Here is an 8,833-nt window from a genome sequence, read left to right as displayed (position 1 = left end):
ATGAAGCCCACTAAGGTAACATGTGACTTCTGTGTGTGAGCATTTTTTTTTTTTTGCAACATCTGAGGCTATCTCTTTTTCTACATCCCTCCATTGACTTAAATTTCTAAAACTCAAGTCCTTTATTGAATACAAGCACTAAGAGAGTAAGAGTCATTTATTTGTTCTTTGCATTTTAAGAAGAAAGGTCAAAAATACACTTCTGATTTGATATTCTTAAGTGTCCATACCATTTAAGAACAGAGATATATCCATTGTAAATTTAAGATAGATGCAATAAATTCTCAATAAGGCAAGCATTCAGAATTTCAGGATTAGTTTTGAAGTTATGTTATTTCCATTGGGCAAGGCAGCAGTTTTTGAAGTCCAAGAACCTTAAAAGTCTCCTTCTGAGGAGAAATTTATATTGACAAAGACCAGAGAAGTTATAAATATTCACAGATTGCATAGCAGTAATAAGAATGATATTCATTGTTCTAGTTCTTAATTTGACATATTTCTAGTTGGATAGAAATTTCTCCAACTGATTCTATGTAAAAGGAAGTGCCAAAATCAGGCTATCAAATTGCAACTCACCTTGGCAACTAAAAAACCCATCAATATTGAGAACACCCACAATGAAGTCTAGCACACACATGAAAGGTGTGGAGAGATTTGGTACATGAGAACTTTATTTTTGGTTTCAGGAACATCCAGGAAGTCATGGTCATGAGCAAACTGGAAACCATGTATAACCACTGGACCTGGGAGCTGAAGAATCGTGCTGGGCTTACAGAACCAGCTGATCAACCAGATTCAGAATAGAAAAATTCACATACTCGAAACAAGCACATTTGAGGCTCCAGTTACAAAAGAATATGAAGCCATGAAGCAAGACCTTGAAACACATTTTAATGAAGACCAAGAGAATGAAATATAAGTTCAATGGAAATATAAGCTCAATTTTGAAAAATGAGTTCAACTTTGGAAATATGCTAATAATCCTTAAAGAGCAACTTCTTTCAGACAGCAAAAGAAAAGCCAGTGAACTTATTAGTTTTTTAAAAAATTTAAGAAAAGCTCGATGAGAAAAAGGGAGATTATAAAACAAATTATTGGAAAGGAACCAAAAATTGGCTTTAATTGTAAAGGCTAAAAAGTTGAGTGAGGAAGACTTCAATGAGAAATTCAATCAATATTGGAAAAAAGCGTCTGTGATGTGCTCACAACTCTTCCTAAATTCACAGAGCCAGACACTGATTTGAATTCTGAAAACATCCTTTCAGAGTATTTAAAACATGAGATGGATGTCATGGACATACTAACAAGAAATTCTGCAGAGAAGTTTCAAATCAATTATGACAAACATGTCAAATTGAATAAGAAATGTAACTTAATCTTGAAACAATGTGATCAGTAGTCATATTCATGATCTCTTTCTCAATGACATTAATCGTCAGAAAAAAATTACAGGTAAATGACATTAATCATCCTTGAGAAAGAGTTCATGAATATGACTACTGATCACATTGTTTCAAGATTTAATAAAACTATTAACAATATCTGGAAAAAACAGTGTGATTACAATCCAAAATATTTCCAGAAAATTCTAAAGACAACACAGGAAGAAGTGAAATCTGCATCTACTCAGGAAAGATACACATTTAAAAATAAATATATTATCAGCTTATGTTTGTGTTTATTCTAATGAGCAACAGAGAATTGTAAAGAAATGCACAGGGCATTCAAGAGAGCAAATGATCCTGTAAACTATCTAGAAAGCAAGAAAAATGATTTCTTCATGAGGTTTAAGATTTCCTGTCAAGAAGAAGTCTCCAGCAAAACATTTATGATTTTGTGTGGCACAAGCTTATTCTTGCTGTCTCTACCATCATATGGGGGAAAAATAACCATTAAAATTGTGGGGGCATGTGAGCTACCTGCCCTGCATTCAGTGGAAACAGGACTAACCTGGAGAAACACATTCTCATCTCTCTGGGAGAAGAAAACTTTGATCATTATTGGCAATACTTTCATAATAAGAATCGCTTTTTAAGGAATTACATCAAAATCAATAGTAAGAGATACTGTTTAGACAATACAGGAAAAAAATGAAGATTTTTTTTGAGAAAAGTTTAGTTGACATTAATAATAGCATCCTCTCTGCCCTTCATGAATTCACATCAGTAGGTAAAGATAAAAGCAGCACTGCTTCTGGGTGGTTGGATTTGTTCTGTGATCATCTGAGGAGCAACTTGATCTTTTCACAGAGAGACTTGACAAGGATTAAACACCAGGAGATAAAATATACTGAGTTTCTCAGAGAAGACATGAGTGCAGCTTTGGATCTCACAATGAAGAGAATAGAACAGCATTATTCAAGTATGCCTATGAAAGTAATGGTTTCTAAAATTGAGAAAATGCTCTCTTAACATCTCTGTGGCTGCTGGAAGCAGTGTCCCTGCTGTGGAGCAATTTGTACAAACACAATTCCTACACACGGAGACCATGGTGTTCCCTTCTACTGACCTCAGGCTGTCTATGGAGAGGAATGGTGTAAAACAGGCCATTCTGTCATTGATTGCTTTACTAGTTTTGTAGCAAGTGATTGTTCATTGGTTTTGAGCAATGATGGAAAAATCCCATATAAGAAGTATCAAAAGGCAGGAGGGGATTATGCCACTTGGAGCATCACTCCAGATTCTTCCACCCAGCCATCTTGGAAATGGTTTCTTTCTCACTTCAGATCAAAGCTAGAATATAAATATCAGAAAAAAATTATAGGTAAAGGTAAAATCCCTAACTCATGGGCCAAAATCCAAAAGAAGGACATGCTTGAAGATTTGAATAAAACAGTGATACTCAATGACCACAAAACAGCCCTAGTGTCTGAATAAAAGAGTCAGTGTAGGATGGGCATGGTGAGTCACACCTGTAATCCTGAGGCAGGTGGGTCACAAGGTCAAGAGATTGTGACCATCCTGGCTAACATGGTGAAACCCCATCTCTACTAAAAATACAAAACAATTAACCAGGCATGGTGGTGGGTGCCAGTATTCCCAACTACCCGAGAGGCTGAGACAGGAGAATGGTGTGAACTGGGCAGGTGGAGCTTGCAGTGAGCCGAGATTGTGCCACTGCACTCCAGCCTGGGTGACAGAGTGAGACTCCATCTTAAAAAAAAAAAAAAAGTCAGTGTATCTGAACAATCCCAAAATAACTCCTCTTTACAATTAGAACTGGTATGATTTGGCTCTGTGTCCCCACCCAAATCTCATCTTATAGCTCCCATAATTCCCACATGTTGTGGGAGAGACCTGGTGGGAGATGATTGAATCATGGGGGCTGATCTTTCCCATGCTGTTCTAGTGATAGTGAATGGGTCTTATGAGATATGATGGCTTTGAAAACCGGAGTTTCTCTGCACAAGCTCTCTCTTTGCCTGTGGCCATCCATGGAAGATGTGACTTGCTCCTCCTTCCTTCCATCATGATTGTGAGACTGCCTCCCCCAGTCATGTGGAATAATAGGTCCAATAAACCTCTTTCTTTTGTAAATTGCCCAGTCTTGGGTGTATCTTTATCAGCAATGTGAAAACAGAATAATACGGTAAACTGGTACCAGTAGAGTGGGGTGTTGCTGAAAAGATACCTGAAAATGTGAAAACGATTTTGGAACGGTGTAACAGGCAGAGGTTAGAACAGTTTGGAGGGCTCAGAAGAAGGTAGAAAAATGTGGGAAAGTTTGGGACTTCCTAAGAGACTTGTTGAATGGCTTTGACCAAGATGTTGATAGTGACATGAACAATTAGATCCAGGCTAAGGTGGTCTCAGATGGAGATGAGGTACTTGTTGGGAACTAGAGTAAAGATGACTCTTCCTATGTTTTAACGAAGAGACTGGTGGCATTTTGTCCCTGCCTTAGAGATTTGTGGAACTTTGAACTTGAGAGAGATGATTTAGAGTATCCAGCAGAAGAAATTTCTAAGCAGCAAGGCATTCAAGAGGTAACTTGGGTTCTGTTAAAGGCATTCAGATTCAAAAGGGAAACAGAGCATAAAAGTTTGGAAAATTTGCAGCCTGACAGTGCAATAGAAAAGAAAATCCCATTTTCTGAGGAGAAATTCAAGCCCACTGCAGAAATTTGAATAAGTATTGAGGAGCTGAATATTAATTACAAAGACAATGTGAGAAAATGTCTCCAGAGCATGTCAGAGACCATTGCGGTAGCTCTTCCCATCACAGGCTTGGAGGGCTAGGAGGAAAATGTGGTTTTGTGGGCCAGGCTCAGGTTCCTCATGCTGTGTGCAGCCCAGAAACTTAGTGCCCTGCCTCCCAGCTGCTCCAGCTGTGGCTGAAAGGGGCCAACGTAGAACTCAGGTCATATCTTCAGAATGTGCAAGCCTCAAGCCTTGGCAGCTTCCACGTGGTGTTGAGCCTGTGAGTGCACAGAAGTCAAGAATTGTGGTTTGGGAACCTCCACCTAGATTACTAGATTACAGAAGATGTATGGAAACATCTGGATGCCCAGGCAGAAGTTTACTGCGGGAGGAGGGCGGGTTCCTCATGGAGAACCTCTGCTAGGGCAGTGCAGAAAGGAAATGTGGTGTGGGAGCCCCCGCACAGAGTCCCCACTGGGGCACTGCCTAGTGGAGCTGTGAGAAGAGGACCACCATCCTTTAGACCCCAGAATGGTAGATCCACTGACCGCTTGCACTGTGCACCTGGAAAAGCCACAGACACTCAATGCCAGTCTACAAAGGCAGCTGGGAGAGAGGCTGTATCCTGCAAAGCCACAAGGGTGGAGCTGCCCAAGACCATGGGAACCCACTTCTTGCATCAGTATGACCTGGATGTGGGCCATGGAGTCAAAGGAGATCATTTTGGAGCTATAAGATTTGACTGCCTCACTGGATTTCAGACTTGCATGGATCCTGTAGCGCCTTTGTTTTGGTCAATTTCTCCCATTGGAATGGCTGTATTTACCCAATGTCTATACCCCCATTGTATCTAGGAAGTAACTAACTTACTTTTGATTTTACATGCTCATAGGCAGAGGGGACTTGCCTTGTCTTGGATGAGATTTGGACTGCAGACTTTTGAGTTAATGCTGAAATGAGTTGAGACTTTGGGGGACTGTTGGAAAGGCATGATTTGTTTTGAGATGTGAAGATATTAGATTTGGGAGGGGCCCGGTGTGGACTGATATGGTTTGGCTCTGTGTCCCCACCCAAATCTCATCTTGTAGCTCCCATAATTCCCATGTGTTGTGGGAGAGACCTGGTAGGAGGTGATTGAATCATGGGGGCAGGTCTTTCCCATGCTGTTCTCGTGATAGTGAATGGGTCTGATGAGATCCGATGGTTTTAAAAATGGGAGTTTCTCTGCACAAGCTCTCTCATTGCCTGCTGCCATCCACATAAGATGTGACTTGCTCCTTCTTGCCTTCCACCATGACTGTGAGGCCTCCCCAGCCATGTGGAACAGTAAGTCCAATAAACCTCTTTCTTTTGTAAATTGCCCAGCCTTGGGTATGTTTTTATCAGCAGCATGAAAATGGACTAATACAAGAACCTTTATCATTTCCAGTTTTTAAAATGAAATGCATGAAAATAAATCAGATAACACATCAAGAGTTGAGGATTTCCAGTAAAAGGACTTCATTGCTGTCTGTCTCAGTTCCTTCTGGTTTAAAAACAAATTAGTAAAATATGTGAATATATAATGAAATCAACATTCATTTTAGAAACTTCATATCTTAAAATATTATCTAAATATTGGTTTTTAAATTTAAAAATATATAAAGTCTCCATAAAAAGTCATTTTAACAGAGGAAAATGAAAATAATTTCAGACTGCCACAAATGTCTATAGAATAACTATCTCAATATTTTAACCAATACACAAGTCTTGACTGTAAGCTACAAATTGAGCTTTCAATTTTTAAGTGGATTTTGTTCGCCCTTTGAAGTTTAGAGGAAATGTTATTAATTCTTAAATGTAAAAGATTCATGAAAAGTGTATGATTCCTAAGCACAACAATATTTAAGCATATTCTGTTCTAGGAAAAATAAACCAGAGACTTGACCAAAATAGAAACATCAGCAATTCAGGAAGCCTTAAGGAGGCAATATGGGAAATACAAATAAAATAACGGTTTATCTTGTTTATTCATCACCGTCTTCTTCCTAGGTATCTTGCAAATTCCCTATGTATGCTAAGGAAAAAAGAAAACACAAAGCTTAGAAATTGAAAGCAGGGTATTATGTACAACTCTGAGAATTGGCTCCTGGAACAAAACGGTGAAAAGTACCACTTTAATCAAGTGTGTGGACAAGGTCAGATTTAATTAAATCATTAATGAATAAAAATATTCCTTAAGAAAAAACATTTAAAAAGCATATAGTTCTTGCAAATCAACTAGTAAACTCAATTGGGTTCCAATATTTCAATAAGAAATTTGTTTTTATACATAAAAGTGTAATGAAGTGCTTTCCTCCAAGTTGGGCATATTTGTGACTCTTCACATCTTTTGAGTCATAAGTTCATAATCAGAATAAAAATGAAGAGTACTCTGAATCCAAATAGGGCCTTAGAAGGGAAGGAAATCACCCTTCTGCAAACCTATATTTTATGCTAGGTCCTGAAAGCTGATGATCTAAAGCATCTGACAGCTGATGATCTAAAGGAATCCTAGTGCAAAGAAGAAAATTTCTTCAAGTTGGGCATAAACGCACCTGACTTCTGACTTCCATTTACAGGTTTACTCATAATCCTCCATAGACAATGAAAATAGACAGCCCAGGGAGCAGCAGCTAAATGTCTCAGATCTTCAGAGTTTGGAGATAGGAATGCTAACGTTTATCTCCTTTGTCCTGTCAAAGGGCTTCAAGCATATTCTCGGTGTCAGATCAAATGACCCTTGTCTCCAGAAGAAGTTTTGGGACAGGAAAACTGCAAAAGAAACAGGTGTTGTTGAACAGTTGGTTTTTCTTTTGTTCTGTGGAAAATAGTCTCAGTGATAGGAGGATCTCCTAAAATGATAAAATTGAAATGGTGATGGAAACAGAACTCCTGCCTCACATGGTACCTGTCTTTCACATCATTGCAACCTTCAGGACTGCTTAATGTTCACTTAACATTTTCTGAATGCTTTTATATTTGTTTAATGAATTCATAAAAGCCTTTAGCTAAAGTGAAATAAGTAGTCGGGCACACTGGCTCATGCCTGTAATCTCAGTGCTTTGGGAGACCGAGGCGGGTGGATCACCTGAGATCAGGAGTTCGAGACCAGCCTGGGCAAACATGATGAAACCCAATCTCTACTGAAAAAAAAAATTAGCCGGTGTGGTGGCACGTGCCTGTAATCCCAGCTAATCCCAGTTACTCAGGAGGCTGAAGTATGAGAATTGCTTGAACCTGGGAAGCAGAGATTGCGTTGAGCCAAGATCGTGCCACTGCACTCCAGCCTGGGCAACAGAGTGAGACTCTGTCTCAAAAATAATAAAATAAAATAAAATAAAATAAAGAATAAATAAAGTGAAATACACCAGGCACAGAAAGATAAATACTGCATGTTCTCACACATAGGTCAGGGCTAAAATGTTGATTTCATATAAGTGGACAGGATTGTGGTTACTAGAGACTTGGAAGGGTAGGGGGAGATGAGTAGTAGAGAGAGGTTGGTTAAATAATACAAAATTACAGGTAGATAGGAGGAATACGTTCTAGTGTTCTATAGTACTGGAGGATGATGATAGTTAACAATATTTGTACATTTTCAAATAGTGAGAAGAAAGAATTCTGAATGTTCCCAACATGAAGAAATGATGAATATTTGAGATAATAGATATAGCAATTGTCCTGATTTGATTAATTACACATTGTATACATGTAGCAAAATCTCACTCTGTCTCATAAATACATACAAATATTTTGTGTCCATTAAAAAATTTCTTACAGTTTTTAACAAAAGGTATAATGTATGTTAACTTTGATTTCCTAGCCAAAATCAGTGAGTATAAATTTTAAAAAATCTTTGATAAATTCCTTAGAATTGTAAGCTGTATGATTATTAAATGAGATTCAAAGACTCTTCTCAAGAGATCACACAAAAAAGTAGAAAAAGGTGAATTGGGATAAAGAAAAGAAAACTATGTAGAGATGGGGATTTCTGTGATAGAAGTGGAGAGAGTAGTGCTGCCATCAAAGTGGGGTTAGGATTGGAGAGGATTACAGTGTCAGTGGGTTGGGTGGTACTGGGGCAGGAGACCTCAGGAGTCAGGAGGGATGAGATCTCAAGAAGGGGAGACACTGGGTCCAGGTACAGCTCACAGGATTAGAAGTGTCCAGAGTTATGAGGTTGGTAGGGATAGGATTCCCATGGTCAGTGGAATGGGTCTCTCTGAGTCATTGAAACTGGGGAACACAGAGACATGGGAATTTAAGATCACTTCAGTAGATTTAGGGATGTTCCAGTTAGTTAAGGCAGAGACGCAAGTACAGTGGGAAAGGAGTCACAAGGCATGTAGGGATGGGGCTAGGAGGGTGATGGATTCTAGGACAACATCAAATGACATAAATAAGATGTGAGTTACTCACTTACATGTGGAATGTGAAATTTGAAATCATGCAGGTGGAGAGTAGAATGTTTGTTACCAGAAGCTGGGGTGGTGGGTGGGGAAAGCAGAAATGTTGGTTAAAAGGTACAAAGGGAGAAAGTAAGCAAGAAGGAGAGGGTAATTCAAGATGAAGAAGCAGATATAATCCAAGTCCAGAATGCGAGCTTGCGGATGTCCTTAAGAGCACAAACTCAGAAACTAGGCTGTTAGTTGTGCGAAGGGCCTCCACTACTTA

The 8,833-nt window shown here is 38.9% G+C and overlaps 1 pseudogene; it reads left to right on the top strand.

Moving 5' to 3' along the window:
- Positions 1–2,876, top strand: LOC111524676 (annotated as a pseudogene).
- The last annotated feature ends 5,957 nt before the right edge of the window (positions 2,877–8,833 follow it).

This window comes from Piliocolobus tephrosceles, chromosome 13 (assembly GCF_002776525.5).
Source record: "Piliocolobus tephrosceles isolate RC106 chromosome 13, ASM277652v3, whole genome shotgun sequence".
NCBI classification, from domain to species: Eukaryota; Metazoa; Chordata; class Mammalia; order Primates; family Cercopithecidae; genus Piliocolobus; species Piliocolobus tephrosceles.
Note: the sequence above shows the minus strand (reverse complement) of the source record. Positions and strands in the feature narration are given on the sequence as shown.